General features: G+C 39.0%; 1 protein-coding gene across 1 annotated transcript in view; it reads right to left on the bottom strand.

Annotated features, from left to right (window-relative positions):
* The window catches only part of SLC39A10 (solute carrier family 39 member 10), a 135,475-nt gene that overhangs the window by 92,838 nt on the left and 23,259 nt on the right, over window positions 1-19,378 (bottom strand). The window contains exon 2 of the mRNA XM_045806371.2: window positions 17,388-17,490. The gene's annotated coding sequence lies outside the window, so the exon portion shown is untranslated. The remainder of the gene's footprint in view (window positions 1-17,387; window positions 17,491-19,378) is intronic.

Genomic DNA, 19,378 nt, shown 5'->3' with positions numbered 1-19,378 from the left:
CCACTAAAACTTACCAGCCAGTTTGTGAGCCTGAGATACAGATGAGTAACTCTATATAGAAAAATCTTCTCTTTGGGGAAAATTTACTAAGGGAAAATATTACCCATTGACGATATTTTCCCTGACATCTTCTTCACCCTTATCTGCACTTTGCACAGTTACTCTCCAACTGACCCTTTCTAATTACTGTCTCTGCTCTGTGATAAGAACCCCTAAAATCTAGAAGCAATATGGTCTTTAAAAGGAAGCTCTTCTATTTTCATTCCCACAGAATTAGAGAAGACTTGTTTCAGTTGGGTTTTTTTTAAGACATTATATAGATTCGTAAACTGTATTTTGTAACCATGAAAAAAAGTACTGTATTATTTTCTTTTATACATCAAATTGAACTTTTCTTTCTTACTCTCTCATCTCAAAACTTCAGGAACAAAGCCATCAAGAAAGAAGAGGTAAATGAGAAAGTAGCCCTACTATATCATCAGAGAGAATTAGATTCACTGCTGTTAGTATGCCACTATCTGAGTGAGGCCTTCTTTCCCTAAGGGAAGTCAGACAACTTTCTGATCATATGACTCCTATCTCCAGGGGGAAAATAAAGAGTACAGAACAGAAGAAAATTTCAGAGGTTTTCATTTCCTCAAGATAAGGAAAGCCAGGACAGGGCCTCCTTTGGAACTTTCAAAGACCTAGACCTCTGTAAAGATTAGAATTCCTCATTCATTGTGTAAAGCACATCAGTACCAAGTTATAAGTGCCAAAAATGCAAAACTTACCTGCACACTTAAATTAAGAACTCTCTAGTTTGCTTTTTGTTTCTTCCTTTTGCTTACAAAAACTTGGGTAAGTTTATCGTTGGTGAGCTTTCTTCAATTGTTTGTATCCCTACCTTGTTGATATCTGTTGGGAAATCCAGAATGGGCAGAGACCTTCTTTTTTATTTATTTCATTTTTTATTTTGATTTTTTAAAAAAGATGTTATTTATTTTTTTTTTAGAGAGAGAGAGCGATCGAGCACGAGCAGGGCAGGAACAGAGAGAGAGGGAGCGGGAGAGAGACTCTCCAGCAGACTCTGCGCTGAGTGCAGAGCCCAACCTGGGGCTCCATCTCAAGACCCTGAGATCATGACCTGAGCTGAAACCAAGAATTGGACGCTTAACTGACTGAGCCATCCAGGCACCCCCAGAGACCTTTTTTATATATGCATTTTCTTTGCTCATCTCTCATCCCCATGCCTTGCACACACGCATACTTCATAAATGGATGGGGATGGGAATGGCAAGTGGTAAAGAAGCACTTCTTATGTAAATGGCTGAGCAGAGTAAGTTGTCAACAAAGTCTTAAATCCATGCTGCCTTACTGGACAAAGATTATGACTATTCTCAAATATGTGTTATTAGTACCTTTTGAAATTGCCTTTTCAAAGTTTGCCAACTTGTGAGTATAAGGTTCACTCTTCCCTCCTCCTCGGTAAACAATTGCCACATTTGGTTTCTGGTTTTTAATTTAATTTTATTTATGCTTTTAAGTAAACTCTACCCCCAGTGTGGAGACTGAACTCGAGATCCCAAGATCAGGAGCCCCATGCTTCCCCAGCTAAGCCAGACAGGCGCCTCCACACAGTGTGTCTTTCATTAATGGAAACAGGCTTTCTTTTATGCGATGGATACATCCAAAGGGGTCACCAGATTTTGACTGGTGAATGATCTTTCTCCTTTATCTTCTTCCTGACTACAGATTTTCAGGAAATGACAAAGCTTTTATTTTAGATTTTGAGTCGTTGGTCTAATTCTTCCCCATCTATATACCTAAGAGGGTGTGTGTATGTGTGTTTTGAGTTTTACATTTTTAACCAATGACTAAAACATTATTATTTTGATGGAATTCTTTAGCAATGCTACAAGTATATTCACAATGTTTTCAGGGCCTTTCATTTTCAAAGGGTGAAGAAACAAGTTGCCGAGAAATGTGATCACATAAATAAAAGTATGTAATATGGTATACTCATTTTGGCTCATTTAAAATTGGAAAATAAATCATTTTATAAAGCCAAAAGTGTTTTTCTTTTCATTTCTGTCTGAGAGGCAAAGCTTACCATTAATGGGCTGCCTTACACTTTAGCTATATAAAGCCAAAATAAAAATTACTCAAGACATGGTTATGTGTAGAGTACCAGTTATTTGCTTCACAGTAAATATTTGGTTTAGTATGGCCTCTTCTGTTTAAGAAATGTATGCCAAGCCCAAAAGGATACACTTACTCCTAGTACAAACAATCTGCTTACAATAAATTACATAATACTGGGCAAAGTTGGAGTGGCAGGGGTTGGGGAGAATCTATGTTCTTATAAAAACTTGTACGATCACTAGCACAATTCTAGATGAACCCGAAACAGAAGTATTAACATACAACTTACACTTGGGGGAAAAAAATCCTATTCTTGATAAATCAGTCATGTCATGAAAACACATGCCCTTGTGTAATTTTGGCAGAACAGCCCTGCATACAATGGACTTTTTTTTAAATGGACCTTTTTGTTAAATGGATCTCAAATTCCATTATAGTGACATCACTCATTTATACAATTTTTTCACCCTGACTTTCCTCATAGCTCTCTCAACCATGCTTTCTGGCCTTAGCTGATGTAGTCTGTGTCATCATTGCTTGGTGATATTATCTCCATGGGATCTCTAGCCATTGCCCTTTCTGCTTGTTCCTAAGCCCAGACATCAAACTTTCAAACTGCCTTTTGGCTTTTATTTACAAGTCACTTTGTCACATTCATCACAATTTCTCTTTCAAACACTTGAGTTTTCCTTAAACCCTCTGCTCTCAAAATATTACCTTGACCAGTGCCTGGGACGCATGGCTGACTAGTAGCGGTTTTGGTATTGCCATCCGATGGCCTCAAACTGAAAATGTTCGATTTAGCAGGCCTACTTAACCCAAAACACTTCTGGTTATGTTGGAGCTCTTCTGGTTATGTCGAACTTCATGGGGAAATTCCAAATCACTCATTTTCTAAAAAAATGCAATAGGCATAATAATAAGAATCAATGTGACATAAGGAAAGAGTACAGATTTAGAACCAGACTGATCTGAGTCTGAATCCCGACATCACAATTTTCTAAGCAGGGGAAATTACTTAACTGTCAAGGCCTCAGTATTTTTCATCTGCAAACTATACTTACATTACAGGGGTCTACAAAGATTGAATGGGATAATGTTTCTAAAGCCCTAGCATATTTGGATTTATGCTGGTCATTGGATTTATGATAACCACAGGTAATTATTCTATAAAAACACAATTTTGTGATACTCTGGAATCCCCATTCCCCCCCTTATCTCTCTGTTCTCAAAAAAAATCATCAAAGTCATCAAAGTCTGCCTGGTCACACAGTTACAAAAATCCACCCGTTAATATCTATCTTTCCAGGCCAAATTCTGTCCCAATGCTGGATCACTTCATACTTTACCTACTACAAATGAATTTTGGCTAGTTTGCACATCTCTGAATTGGTGAAAATTTTACCAATTAGAAAAACATGATTTTTTTCTAATTGTGCTGGCCCTTTACTTTTTTTTTTTTTAAAGATTTTATCTATTTATTTGACAGAGATAGAGACAGCCAGCGAGAGAGGGAACACAAGCAGGGGGAGTGGGAGAGGAAGAAGCAGGCTCATAGCAGAGGAGCCTGATGTGGGGCTCGATCCCACAATGCCGGGATCACGCCCTGAGCTGAAGGCAGACGCCTAATCACTGTGCCACCCAGGCACCCCTGGCCCTTTACTTTTTATCCTTAATCCTCCTACCCTCTGCCACTGCCAAATCCTCTGTCTGGAGAATTGGATCAAGTGATACAGGGATGCTTCAAAGCATTTGGAAATAGTAACAGAAGGAATATGACTCCCTGTCTATAGGTAGCTTCTAAATTGGTGTGGTTGATAGGCCCACAAAGATATAAACAGCCCTTTGCCCCATGCTGTGTTGAGTACCAAGAAAGTGAACTCCATCAAACACAATCTTCAAAGAAGTTGAAGAACTCACAATCCATATAGCAATCAATTTCCAATGCCAAATATGCCTTTAAAAATTCAGCTAATTTCTAAACATGTATTCTCATAGCAGCCTTCCAAATATTCCACATTATTAAACATCTAAAAATACATGGCATATCTACATTTGTTACATAAACATCTAAATGATGTATATTCTAATTTTGCTTATCTGAACAATTTCAAAAGTCACTCTTGTTAAAATAAGTCTCCAATAAGCACCATCATTGAGCATGATGCTATCAAATTCACTAGTGCCAGTCAGACAGCAGATTGTCAAAAAGAAATGAGGAAGCCCACTGAATAAATTACATCTTGAGTGCTTTCGATACAAATTAAAACTACAGGCAATCCGTGTTCTATTTGAAAAATAATAAATCCACACTTTTGAACTCTACTTATTTTTGGAGCAAGGACTCTCCAGTCCCCTGCACTGATCTCTGAGATACCAGACTCAGGCAGGGATGTGAGAAGAAACAGCAGAGATCTAGCGAGTAGGGACTACAGCAAGAAACAAGTTTTCAAAGAGGTGGTTTTCGAGTTAAACAGGTAGCTGCTCAGGGCCTGAGACAGAGCAATACTCAATGAACTTTGGATACATTCATTTCTTCTGTTTCGTTCACTCTACATCTTTGGCACCTAAAATAATGAAGTCCCAATGTATGGTTCAAAATAATTATGGAATTAACGCATGGCTCTTAAAAGGGCATTGACGGTGGTAATGACCTTCCCGAACAGGGATCTTAGGGCAGCAACTCACACAAGATCTGTGGTGGATTTCTGCTGGCGGGGATATGGAATTGGATCCTTAAGTACAGAATGCTTGCTAAATAGAGGATTTCCTGTTTAGTTCTCCATGCTCTCAAGATTCACAGACAGATTTCACAACCTCCAGATAACTTGAACTACCAAATTTAACTCTAATCTATGACTTAACCTTCTTCTCAGGAAGTTTTGCCCCATATCTCATGCACATCAATTTACAATTTAATCCCTTCTTCTCTTGCTCCAAACTCTGAGGAAATAGTTATTTCTACAGTGCTTTTCATCTACTGTGACTGGAGTAACCATTTGTTCTTCTTTTCTCCAGGCTAACTCAAATATACTTTCATGCCTCAGCTATTATTTCTAACCCTTTAATTATCTTTGTTGCGCTTTGAATGTTCTCCAGGATTTTAATGTCTAAAGTCCTGGAGCCCAAGCTTGGACATAATATGCTGAGACTGGCTGGTGGCAGCTAACACCGAATTATTATTGTAAGATCAAATATGAACAGCCCAAATACGTTATTAATATCTGACTGAAATCCACACTCATTCCCATTATTATCATCTCTCCACCCCCAAATGTGTTCCTCCTCTTAAGTTCCCTCAGTCTCCAAACTACTACATGTGCTACTGCAAGGAACCGATTTTTTTTTTTGTATTCTACCTTTTCTCCACTACCTACAGCTAATTTCTTCCAGTTCCTACAGTTCAACACTTAGATGTCCTGTTGAGTTTACCGCTTGAATATGGCCTTCCTCTCTACTGCACTCTACTGGCTGAGTTCAGATACTCAGCATCTCTAGACTGGACTACCACAGTAGCTTTTGGGTTCTCTTTCTCAAGCCATCATTCTCCCCCACCCCCTTTGTCGACATGTATCATGTCACTTTCTGCCCTACAAAAACTCCCCAAAAAACAAACAAAAAAACCCCACAGGACATCACCATTGCTTAATATGCGTTCGAGACCCTGACATCACTTGCCTTTTCAGTCCGTCTCTTGCCACTTCTCTTCCCCCTGCATTACTTCCCAAATCAAATCCTACACCAGGGATGGCAAATGGATCCACTTTGATTAATAGGAAGAGCTTTCCGAAACAATGTTTTAAGAAGTATCATGTCAGACTGGCCAGGTCTACCATGAAGGGGTGGTGACAATGGCAACGTCCATGTAATATATTTACTGTCCATGTTGCTACACAGATTGACTATTTAAATTTCCCTAACCCTTCACTTGCTTTTTATTTCCTTGCCTTTTTTATTTCCCTAGGACTGGTCTCTTAGACTCCAGTCTTACTTCCCTTTCTCAATACTCTGTTATCTTTTCTAAAAATCATTTAATAAACGAGATTTTGATAGCAGATGGGCATACAAAAACAATTAGATGAATGCCTTACATCATATGCCAAAAGTATGTGAAAGATCAAAGACTTAAATGTAAAAAGCAGAGCTGTAAATGTTCCAGAATGTAACAAGGAAGATTTTATTTATAGTCTTGGAGTGGGTTAGGCCATTCTATGACTCAAAATCCTGAAATCATGGAAAAGATTGGTCAGTTTAACTCTATCAAAACCAAACTCAACTACAAGGTAAAAACAAACAAGTAAACAAACAACTAACAAACAAAAACTCCATAACACTATAAGCAAGTACAAAAGACTGGGAGAATTATTAGTAACTCATCAAAAAAGTATAAAATCTCTAATACATAAAGAGCTTTTAGAAATCAGTAAGAAAGTTACCAACAACCCAATATAAAACCAGACAAAGAGTATGAAAAGAGGAAGTATAGGGGTGTCTGGCTGGCTCAGTCTGTGGAGCATGTGATTCTTGATCTCGGGATTGTAAATTCAAGCCCCATGTTGGGTATGGAGACTTCATACTTTGATACTTTAAGTATAAAAGTTAAAATATTTAAAAAAATACATTAAGTTTACGGAAAAAAAATACAAATGCCTCTTAAACATATCAAAAGATGTTTAACTTCACTCATAATAAGAAAGTTCTAAATTAAAACTATTAAGATATCTTTATTTGCACCTAGTAGAGCTAAACAAGTATCCAAAAAGTTGATAACACACTATTGAGGATGCAGGAGAGAAAGGGGCTTTCGTGTATTTCCAATGAGAATGTAAAATGATAAAATACTTTTGGAAGGTGGGTCGCCTGCGTGGCTCAGTCGGTTAAAGCATCTGCTTTCCCCTCAGGTCATGATCCCAGGGTCCTGGGATAGAGCCCCGCATCGGGCTCCCTGATCAGTAGGGAGCTGGCTTCTCCCTCTCCCTCTACCTCTCCCCCTGCTGGTGCTCTCTCTCTCTCTCAAATACATAAATAAATAAAATCTTTAAAAAAAATACTTTTGGAAGGCAATCTAACAATATCTCTCAAAATTACAAATGCATATGCTCGTAATTCAGCAATTTTTCTCCTGGAAAATGATCTTAAAGATATACTTTCAGGGGCGCCTGGGCGGCGCAGTGGTTAAGCGTCTGCCTTCGGCTCAGGGCGTGATCCCGACGTTATGGGATCAAGCCCCACATCAGGCTCCTCCGCTAGGAGCCTGCTTCTTCCTCTCCCACTCCCCCTGCTTGTGTTCCCTCTCTCACTGGCTGTCTCTCTCTCTGTCAAATAAATAAATAAAATCTTAAAAAAAAAAAAGATATACTTTCATATGTGAAAAACGTCTAAAGTTCAAAATTATTCATTGTGGCATTGTTTGCAACAGCTGCCCAACTACTGGGGACACACTAGCTAATACAGCTACGTAACAGAATAATGTTCAGCTGTAAAAGAAGTTTTTCTTCACGAAAAAGAAAAGATATCTCTGTAATGAAAAGAAATAAAGAATAAATTATTAAGGGGGAAAAAAGCATAGTTCAGAGGTGAAAATTCAGTGCTTAGTATGCGTTTGCTTGAACATGCTTTAAGAGTCTGAAAGGATACACAAGAAATAGTCATTGTTGGCACCTCGCTGGAGACCTGAGTAGATGGAGCATAGAGGTAGGAAGATTTCTGATTGAAAAAAAATTATTTTTTTTCTAAAATTATGCAAATGCTACAGCTTTCTCTATCTTGATATATATATATATATATATATATATATATATATATATATATATATATATCATTATGTATTCTTCAGATCTCAATCCTTTGCTCAAAAAAGACTTTCCTTCCAATCTGGAAGAGTTTCGATTCTGTCTCATCTTGAAGTCTTACGTTTGTTTTTGTAAATCATTTGTGCATATCGGTCTCCCTTATTTGACTGTTAAGCTCCTGGAGGGGGTAGGGAACATTATCTGGCTTGCCTCACCAGAGCCTGGCCTGCCTGGCACACAGCTCTGGGTGAATGCTTGCTGAATGAAGAAATGCATGCTCAGGGCACTGTGTGGGGGCACTGGTTGGGAAACCACAAAGAAAGATAAAAGAGGTGAGACAATGTCTGCCTTCAGGTAGTTTATCAACTGAGGCTAAGATAAATACACATATAATTAAAAGGCAGAATGTGGTCCTTGCCTTAGGAGTTACAAATAAAGCTGTATGGGATTCAGAGCAAGGTGAGCACTAGAAGAATTTTTAAAATGTGTTAAATATCTGAAAAAGGCTGTAGTATTTGAAAAGGGGCTTTGAAAGACTGATGTGATTTCCTCAAAAAAGGGAAGAGCATTTAATTCAGAAAAACAAGTGTCTACAGGGACCAGAGGGTTGATACATGTAAGTGAATGGTCCAAGCAGAAACTGACAAAACACAGGATCTAGAGGTTCTTAAACTTGGCTGAATAATAGCATCACTTGGGAGCTTTAAAAAGCCGCATACTCCAGCCATAACTCAAGGCCAGTTTGATGAGAAACTTAGAGCGGGACGGGGGAAGGGTGTTGGGGGATGGGATGGAGGTGAAACCCAAGGATTTGCAGTTTTAAAAAACTGCCCAGGTGATAACATTGTAGACCAGCAGCATTCTCATCCCCTGTGACGTCTAAAAATCAGAACACTAGATCCCACCCTGGACTTACAGAACCAGAACCGCACTGTGACAGCATCTCCGGTATTCTCATATACGCCCGGAAGTTTGAGAAGGCCTCCTTGAGAGAACTTTGTCCCCTTCGGAGGGAGTGGCCACTCATTAGGCAGTATCAGTGTTAGTTACCCTGAGGGAATTCAGACACCCTGGGGTCTCACTTTTCATTTGCAGTACAGGCAACAACCCAAATAGCTGAAATCAGGTAGAAGCCATCAGAAGATAGCAGGCCACTACGTTGTACACCTGAACCAATGTAACACTGTGTGTCAATTACACTTCAATTAAAAAACCCCAAATGTGGGGCTCCTGGGTGGCTCAGTCGGTTAAGCATCTGCCTTGGGCTCAGGTCATGATCCTGGGGTCCTGGGACTGAGCCCCGCAGGCTCCTTGCTCAGCAGGGAGTCTGCTTCTCCCTCTCCCTCTGCCTCTCCCCCTGCTTGTGCTCTCTCTTTCAAATAAATAAATAAAATCTCTAAAAAAAAAAAAAAAGAAAGAAAAAAAACCAAATGACTGGGGCCTAGTGGTTCACTAGAGATGGAATGGTTTATTAGTGGAGTTTGTCTAAAGCTTAGGTTGTGTTTTTTTTTTTTTAAGATTTTATTTATTTATGTGACAGAGAGACAGCCAGCTAGAGAGGGAACACAGCACGGGAGTGGGAGAGGAAGAAGCAGACTCCCAGCAGAGGAGCCCGATGTGGGACTCGATCCCAGAACGCCGGGATCACGCCCTAAGCCGAAGGCAGATGCCTAACGACTGCGCCACCCAGGCGCCCAAAGCTTAGGTTGTTTTAACCAGTAATGTTAATGTGGACTTCTGGTATTTATTTTTAAAATGTTTTTTGAGCAGCTAATGCATCCCTGACAACAATACTATATGGCAAAGTTCAACATACAACCTTGCTCTTCCTTAGAGGTATAGAGGTCCTGGAGACCCATCGGCTCAGTGTCGTGCCTTGCCATCTCCCATAAGCAAAATTTAAAGGGTATGTTGGAAATACAGCTACAAAGGTTTGGAGGGCTTGAAATGATTAAGTAAATTAAGTCAAGCTTATTTACTTAATTTTGGCAATGTCCATTCACTCAATATTTTACAAGTCCGAATTATAACTGCAACACAAACAAAAAAGCGAGCTTGCCCCCTCATGATCTGATTGGAGATATAATTGGCATGAAGGAAACAGTTGATGACTTTTATCCAACAAATATTTATCGAGCCCCTGCTGTGTACCACTGCTATTTCAAGTCCTTTAACTTCATCCCTTCTGTGGTATCCCTAGCCAGCCAGCCTGCCTCCTGGAAAATTAATGTCATTACGCCTAGAATGAATGATCTCACAGGATAGACGTGCGGGTGACTCAGCGCAGCCCATCGCTCCAGCGGGAGACTGCCAGCAGCCTGAGCATTGTCGTTGAATAGGAAGGACCTCTGAGATTGTGGACAGAACAGAGGAGGAAAGCATGTTCAGAGGAGGTAAAGAGCCACACTAGAAAGTCCCTTCCTCCATTGCTGAGGAGTCGGACAACAGTTACAAAATCTCAAATAGCAATGCTAGGACATAGCTTTCAAAATATCAGCAACCATTTTCTCTTGCTCCCACAATTCTCATCTGTTACTCTTTTTTCAAGTTAAGTTGTTGCACTGAGTCATGTTTGTATCTACCTCTGCAGAAAGATTACTTAAAAAACATCACTTCTCTGGATAAATATCTAAAATTAATTGCAAATGAAAAATCAGTCTAAAGCTTTAACTTGTTGAACTTTCACAGCACTGAAACATGCACAGGTATTTCTGAAACACACTAGGTATTTTTGTAAACCACCCATAAAAGCAAAAATCAAAAACTTTACAAAATGGGTTTCTGTAAGAAGTTTTTCGATAGCTTTTGTTAAAAAGAAATTTCTAAGCACTTTCAAAATTTTAGATGCTCAAAGAATATAACCACTGAGGACAGCTCTACCCTTCCTTTATAATTTTAGAGAGCATGCACTTATTTTGTTTTGATACAAAGCTCAGGTTTGTTTTTAAGATGTGAAGTAGTAACAAAGGAGAAGAAAAACAATGTAATGTATTAGAAAAGGCACACAGACGTGACAAAAAGGGGAAAAAATCTCCTTTAGACCTAAAAAGAAAGAGAAAAAAAAGCTATCAACAAGGAAGAAGAAAGTCATCTCTGAACAAGAAAGGAGTATTTCCCCAGCCTTGAGCTAGGGGGGCTTTGCGGGTGGGGTGGAGAAAGAGAAGGTACCAGGTGAGAAAGTATTGTTTATGGTCCCTGCGAACAGAACTTTGATTTACATAACAAATCAATCCACTTACAGGACGTGCTTAACTTCACCTGTTGGGAGGTAAGTTCAGTCCCTTTCTCCTCCTTTGAATGAATGGGGAAGGCTTTCTGCTCACCCTCCGCCTCACCACAGGAATGCGCGCTATCTACAGCCTTGTTGTGAAATCCACAGCGCTTAAAGGAGCTGTATCAACAGGTTTCTTCTTCTCCCTAACATTGAGCCAATTGTAAAGGCTGAGTAAGAATCTTGAACACATTAAACACTATCCTAGGAATTCAAAACCAGCTCTAGCTAGAGTGTTGTTTTTTTTAAACAGAATCACAATTTATATTTTTTATCACTTCAGCCTTTTTTGAGCCCAGAACCATAGAGCTAAACAAAGGGCTATTTCCTGACAGCTTAATACAAAAAGCACCTTTTAAGGAAAGCCTGAACGTTGCCCTTGGAATGTGGGTTAGGGCAGGGAACTCTTCCTCAGATGGAGCTGCTAATGTGGTTTTCAAGAAAACTCAGGAGACTCCAAAATATCCTTCCAAGCAATGCAATAAATGCCAAACCTTTTATATACTTACTGTCTAATGCATTTCTATGGCCACCGCCCTACAACGCAAATATTTATCTTTTCTCTCTCAACTTTGGCCTATATACTTTGCATTCTGCCTTAAAATAAAACTACTTCCAGCCTGTGAGTGGGAAGGTCAAACAACCATCGTAGAAGCTTCACTCATCTCAGCCCTAACTGCTACAGGGGAAAAAAAAAAATCACAGACAAATATTTCAAACTTCTACCTATGATGGTTAAAAACAGTAAAGTGAGAAGTCATTCGCATTTTCTTCTTTAAAACTCTTTTTGATTAAAGGGTTGTCCAGAACTTGGCTTGCCATGTTTGCACGGTTCACTATTTTTTTTAAAAAAAAGATTTTATTTATTCATTTGACAGAGACAGAGAGAAAGAGCACAGCAGGTGGACCAGCAGGCAGAGGGAGAGGGAGAAGCAGGCTCCCAGATAAGCAGGGAGCTGGACATGGGGCTCGATTCCAGGACCCTGGGATCATGAACTGGGTGAAGGCAGCCGCTTAACTGACTGAGCCACCCAGGTGCTCCCATGTGTCACTATTTTAATATCATTTCCAATTTATTCCACAATACCAAGTGGCTACTTGTAAGAAGTTCTAAGAGCTGATATAATTTATCATGAAGCCTCTCAAAGTTCATTTGGCATGAACTTAATTGAAAACGATTATAATCTGATTTCAAATATTAATCAATTATGTTATAAAGAATGTGTATATTTCCCCATAACTAAACAAAAATACAATTAAAAATAAGCCAGCATTCCCAAAACGAAAAAACACACCCAAAAAAAGTACTTTTTTTTTTTTTTAAGATTTTAAGTAATCTCTACACCCAACATGTGGCTCAAACTCATGACCCCAAGATCAAGAGTCACATGTCCACTGACTGAGCCAGACAAGCCCCTAAAAAACTAAATTTTTTTTTTTTAAGGGAGAGAGAGAGAGAGAGGGATGAGCATGCAGGGGAGGGGCAGAGGGAGAGAAAGAATCTGAAGCAGGTTCCATGCCCAGCTTGGAGCACCACGTGGGGCTCAGTCTCATGACCCTGAGATCAGGACCTGAAATGAAATCAAGAGTCTGACGCTTAACCCACTGAGCCACCCAGGCGCCCCATCCTAAAAAACTATTCCTAATCTTGATGATAGAAATTAAAATCTCTGTAATAAACTGCTGAGTAAATAATTTGCTAATTACCATGCCCTGATGATTTTAACTGACCAGTTTCTTAGTGATCTATGTATCAAAATTTTTGAAAAGGGACAGGTTAGGTAATTGTCTAGGTAATTTATTAATGTAGATTCTAGGGCTTAAAGGAACAAACTTGAATGTCTGATGGCTTTCCACATTTGAGGAAGCAAATTACGTAACAACGAATGCAGAGAAATCTAGGGGAAGTGGGATCAGGAATCAAAGGATCCGAGTCAGCAATAAAGACGGCTAGCAACAGTGCCCAAAACAGTGAAAACTTAAAGATGCATTTCATTGTTTTCCTCAGTCTCCCTGGGTTTTGTTCAAGAGCGTGGATTCTTGGGGCACCTGGGTGCCTGGGTGGCTTAGATGGTTAGGCGTCTGCCTTTGGCTCAGGTCAGGATCCCAGAGTCTTGGGATTGAGCCCCTAGTGGGGCTCCCTGCTCTGCAGGCAGCCTGCTTCTCCCTCTCCCTCTGCCCTACCCCCTGCTTGTGCTCTGTCAGATAATAACAGCTTAAAAAAAAAAAAAAAGACCGTGGATTCTTCATGAAGTTTAAAAAAGAAAAACAACTTTTAGGAAAAATACTCAAAAGTCAACTGCACTTCTCAGTGAAGATGGCTGAAACTGGTAATCGACGCTGTGATTTCATCACTACTTAAAGGGATGTGACAACGCTCTTAAAATATTTCCAGAGGACATGGAGTATTTCCAAGAGTGAAGTAAAGAATCATGTAATCATATAAGCATTACTTATTTAGTTATTGCAAATTAAGATGATCAGATACCCCATTATAAAATAAGAATTATGAATTAAAAGTCACACCTATACATTTTCTCCCTCCCTTCCTTTTCTTTCCTTCCTCCCATCCTCCTGCCTTCCCTTTAGGTCTGTCTGTTTCTGTCCCTCTCTCTCTCTCTCAAATTTAGGCAACAGAGGATTTTTATCTTCCTTTGAATTCTGGTGCCAAAATAACTTGAAAAACTAACATGAGGCAGAATTAACTGGTCTTGGAAACACTCTTCACAGTTCTATTCACCATTTCCACAGAGGGGCCTGGAGAAACTGGAGAATGCATAATGGAAGGGGCCCCTGGCTGGCTCAGTCTGTAGAGCATGCGACTCATCTTGGGGTTTCAAGTTCGAGCCTCGTGTTGGGTGTAGCAATTACTTAAAAAAAAAAAAAAAAAAAAAGAACACACAGTGGGATCAAGCAGATTTACTTAAATAGCCAAACAATGAAAACAATTATTCATCAACAGGGAAGAATAAATTGTGTTATATTCATGCAATAGAACACTTTGTAACTAAAACCACAGGGGTGCCCGGCTGGCTCAGTCAGAGAAACATGTGGCTCTTGATCTTGGGGTCATGAGATAGAACCCCAAGTGTAGAGATTACTTACATAAACAAGCTTTTTTTAAAAAGTGAGACAGTATGAAAAAAAAAAGATGGGAAAATGACCAACCTGTTTTCCTTTCAACCTTGCCTCCCTCATCATGCATGGAATGTGGAGAGAGGAGGGGAACTGAAGAATAAGAAAAACCAAATCGCTTGTAGGGTTTGGGGACTTCAGTTAAGTTTTAGAATTTCTTGATTAGGGAGACCCTTCAGTCTCCTCATTCTTTTAGGAAATACCGTGATCATTTTTTGAGGGAGACGCTGTGGCAAGGAGTGATCAGGTGGACAGTGTTGGTTGACTATCTGGGTTTCAGGTAGAGAATTAAAGCTTGGTCTCAAATTTACTTTATTGTTCTACACGGTTCAACAGAATGGGAAAGGAGGGAGGGCTGAAGGCAGAAGCGCTGTCTAGGAATGAAAGGTGTGCACGTGATTGGACTTGCCTTCTGTTCTCCCTGTGAAAAACCACAAAATGGATCCTGTGGATTGGAAGCAGAAGGCTGAGGAACACCAGTATCTATTCCTAGTCAAAGTCTCTCGGTATCATTTATGTGCTCTTCTTTTTTATAGAATCTTGGCAAAACAAATCGCTATCTCCTTAGCCTTTTTTTTTTCCCCTTCCAGGCTTTTTAGAAACACCACAAATCCATTATTCCTGTTCTCCTCCCTCTGGACACTTCTCAGCCCTGGAAGATCCTTTCTAACAGCAGAGGCTGTGTGTGACTGGTGATGAATGTGTGGAAGGACCGAGGCATTCCTATATTGTCTCTTGAAAATTTTTAACAACAAAATTGCTGCCTCATTCACCACCACCCAAAGTGCTGCTAAGTAGAACCTGACGGCATTTATGAACTTATTTAAAATTTTAAATTATTTCATTATTGTAAAATAATACTAGATAAAAATGAATGGAGACAGTTATAGAAATGCTAAAGCTGACCACATCATTTAAATAATATATATGGGGTGCAGGGCTATTAAAATAAAAATTTAGGGCTTATCTATGGGATAGGCATTTTTTAGACATTATTACATTTAACCCCATGAAACCTCTGTAAGCTAAAAATTAGTATTCCTGTTTTAATAGTGAACTCTCAGACTTCAAGGATCAAGTACTAAGCCCTGATGCATCCGACTCCAAAATCATTTTATCTCACTACTGCTCAGGCAAGGTGCTTACTCAGCATAAGCAGAACTTAATTATTCTTTCATCCTATGAAAAAAACAGATACAGTTAAATTACATCAGCTAAAATAGATGGTAATCTCCCTGAGGGCAAAAGCTGATGACTTATCTTTTTGTTGGCAGAGAACTGAACCTCAGTGTGGTAGATGCATACTTCTAAATAGGTGCACAGGGAAAAATGTTGATTTTTTTTAAAAGGTTACATACATACTTTTTCAAAGCATGTGTAAGCATCTACATTGTCATTAATGGATTCAAATACCTGCAGAAAAAATACAATTTACCCATCTAAATAAAAAGTGAGGTCCGTAGAAAGGAAAGCTAAAAATGCCAAATAATAACATAACCCAAAAAATTAAAAACTTGGGTACTGAATTATATTTACAGATCTTTTAAGCTTTAAGGGCACATCAGCTAATATTTCTGTTATTCCAGGAATAACAAGCAAGCATAAGAACTTTTATGGTACAACTGACCTAAACATGAAATCACTTTTGAAAAACATACGAATGCAAGCTGTTCTCCTTATATAACACGGAACCCAAAGGAGCAGAGTGAAATCCGACTGTTAGTAGAATTACACTCTGCTGACCAGTCCTTTATACCAAAGAATTCAAAACCTGACTGAACACTTTTTCTTTACTGGGCTTTTCTTCTCCCTTCTCATTTTAGTTTCTCTATGCGGAAGAAAAGCCCAGAACAAGATTTTAAATTCTTAATTCCTCATTTTTTTCTGAAATTAGTTTATTTACTTTTAAATTAAGTCAGAATTTGTTTCTGAAAGAACTATACTGTATCTTTAGTTGCTGCATTGTTAATGATTCTTTGCAGTTAAAGACATGCGGAATTCCAAGGTGGGGTGCTTTGTTATTTACTTTTTACAAGTAACTCAGTTGGCCGGATGTTGAGTACTTCGGAACTTAAAAGTTTTTTTTCATAGAATAAAAGGACTTCTTTCAATAATGGAGGTCCTTTTGGCTTTCAGGTAGAATTATTCAGGTTTTCAGGTTTGTGAGTGCTGTTATTTCTGCTTCAGAATTTTCTAGGAAGAGTTTATTTGTGAGCCTAAACATACCCATAAATAATCTCTCTTAACTCTCAACATGTCTGGTTGGGTCCATGTCTGAGATTATTAAAAAAAAAAAAAATTATTTCTTTCTTTCTAGATTTGTCTCCCTAATTTTGTTCATGTTACTTGTTACAGTAAATGGACATTCCTGACATTTTAATAATGTATACCTATGCACTGTAAATTTCTTCATTACTCCAAAATGTTTACTGTTTACTTTTGTGGTTCTGCACATTTTTTTTGAGCAGTCATTACCTGCACAAGAAATGTCTACATTGGCTCCTTTTTTTTTTTTTTTTTTTTTAGCCAAATACCTCATTTCCATCATTTTGGGTTATTTTTGAGAACGATCTCCAACTCATTCCTGCATAAAATCCCTTGTCCACATTATGGTCCTTAAGGTAATGTCTTTACAAATAAATCTCCCTATACCTGCTTCTCTGCTTTCAATGCTTTCCATAGTCTCGGCATTCTTTTGACTTTAATTCACACTTTTTTATTCCTTTGTATGAATTTACATATTTCTTCCTTTTGACTGGTATCTACCTCATTCTATTTTAAAGTCTTTAGTTTTTACTTTTGGTCCCCATGAAGTTCCCTGGTGATGCCAATTCATGAAATGGCATCACAGGTTTGTTGCATGGCACCCTCCCTGAATGTGAGACTTCCTGGTATTGGGGGGAGGGGAGCACACCTGTCACTCATTGTACTGATGATCCCTGCACTACTGACGACACTGTTACCCAAAAATGAAATCTTTAAACGTCCAACTGTTTAGCCAATAGCATATACTTTACTAAGTAACTGTACCATTTTTTAAAAAATGGTAAATAAATGAAACTTACCCTTTAAAGAAGATTTCAATAGATGATTTGGGATCCTTCCCTCTTTATTTCAGCTTAATCCAATTCAGGGAAATTATAGAAGCCTGTCACGTCCGTCCAGAGGCTGTGGAGACCACAAATGCAAGGATAAAACAAGTCCCTCCTCCTAAATTTACATTCATTTAGATCAGCTGCAGCTAGAGTTTTCAGATCCCAAGCTTTATGTAAGGTGTTTTCCTTGATGAGTGAGTAGTAACTGTTTTCCCCAGCCTGTGAGGATCTTAGGTTTCCCCCTTTTAAAGCTTCAGGTTGTTCTTCAACTCTTCTTTTTATATTGCATAACCCTCAGGGCTTTATATCCGACTTGCATATTTAATGTATTTTAATTCAGCCTCGTGATGATCTGTATACACATTCATGAGCTCATCTTTCCCTTAGGACTTACACAGGTAGCATTCTTCACTACTTCCTGGCAACTCCAAGTCTGACTTCATGAATACCTTTATTTCTGCTCTTGCCATCCAAAAGTGTCGGAGAGAGTGTGATTACTTGATTAAATAAATAAAACAAGGTCTTTTGGACCGGTCCTTTCCTAACACCGTAACTACAGTAACTGGCAACACACACATCCTGTCTTTGCCTCTTCTTCATATGCTCCCCCTCGTGTTTTCATTCCTGTGAATGCTTCCCTTCACAATCTGGGAAGTTTTGTCTCACTTTCTCACTGTGCATTATGCTTCATCCTACAAGTATATTCCTCTACCATACCCACCCAGGACAGAACAATACAGTTTGCATTTGAAGAGGAAGAAAATTATTTTCCTTCTGTTTCTTTCTTCTTTGGGCAAGGGCAGGGAGGTGGAAGAGAAAGGTGTGAGTGGGAGAGAAGTAATGGCCAAAACAGAAACCGGTGAGGCTTGATCCAGCTGTATGGGTCACCTTGGAGGTGGTCATGGTCTAGAGTAATTTTTATTTATCTTTTTTATTTTTTATTTTTTTAAGATTATTTATTTATTTATTCGACAGAGATAGAGACAGACAGCGAGAGAGGGAACACAAGAGGGGGAGTGGGAGAGGAAGAAGCAGGCTCATAGTGGAAGAGCCTGATGTGGGGCTCGATCCCAGAACGCTGGGATCACGCCCTGAGCCGAAGGCAGACGCTTAACCGCTGTGCCACCCAGGCGCCCCTAGAGTAATTTTTAATTGAAATGATATCATACACCACCTCCTGTCACCAAATATTTCCCATAATACCCCTCCCCTAGCTGCAAATCTCCTCATTTAATAATTGCCCTACTCTATAACACTGTCATTTCTGTATTGTCTCGGCTCCCCACCAGGATCCCGCTTTTTGTACTCTGCCTATAGCACCTAGCCTGGTCCTAGGCTTTTGATAAATGCTTGCTGGACTGAAATAAATTGCTTGGCCTTGCTCAGATTTCCTATTTCTAGCATGGAGAAGAACCTTGTCTCGATGAACACGTTCATCTTTACTGCACACTAAGGTAGAGTGACCAAAAACAACATAAAGAAAAGTAACATGTGGACTTTTAAATTGCAGCATAAAACATTTTAATACTTTTTTTTTTTTCCTGAAAGAGCTCATGATGAACCATTCTTAATGTTTGTTGGTACAAATCTCAAGATGCAGGCAGAAATGTTTCTGTGATTTTAAATACTTTCCACCTAGCATAGATAATAATCAAGGATAATTAAAATACATTAATGTTTTTGTGCAATTTTCACAAGTTCACAAAATAAAATGCAGCTTAAACTTGAGCCTGACTTCAGTCGTATCTACACAGTATACAGGATCATAAAATATTTGGACAATCACCAGATCGTAGGTCTCCATGTTACCCCACATTTAGATCTGGAAAAGCCACAGATTAACTTGCCCAATTTTTTTTTTTTTTCATCTGCAAAACTGAGCTGGGCCAGGGGAGGGAGAGACAGAGGAGGGGAAGAGGGGAATTAATAACTGTGCAGCATTTATCTGTATCCTATTCTGT

This window comes from Ursus americanus, chromosome 1 (assembly GCF_024610735.1).
Source record: "Ursus americanus isolate L20-20 chromosome 1, mUrsAme1.1.p, whole genome shotgun sequence".
NCBI classification, from domain to species: Eukaryota; Metazoa; Chordata; class Mammalia; order Carnivora; family Ursidae; genus Ursus; species Ursus americanus.
The sequence above is the reverse complement of the archived record's forward strand: the minus strand, read 5'-3'. Positions and strand labels throughout refer to the sequence as shown.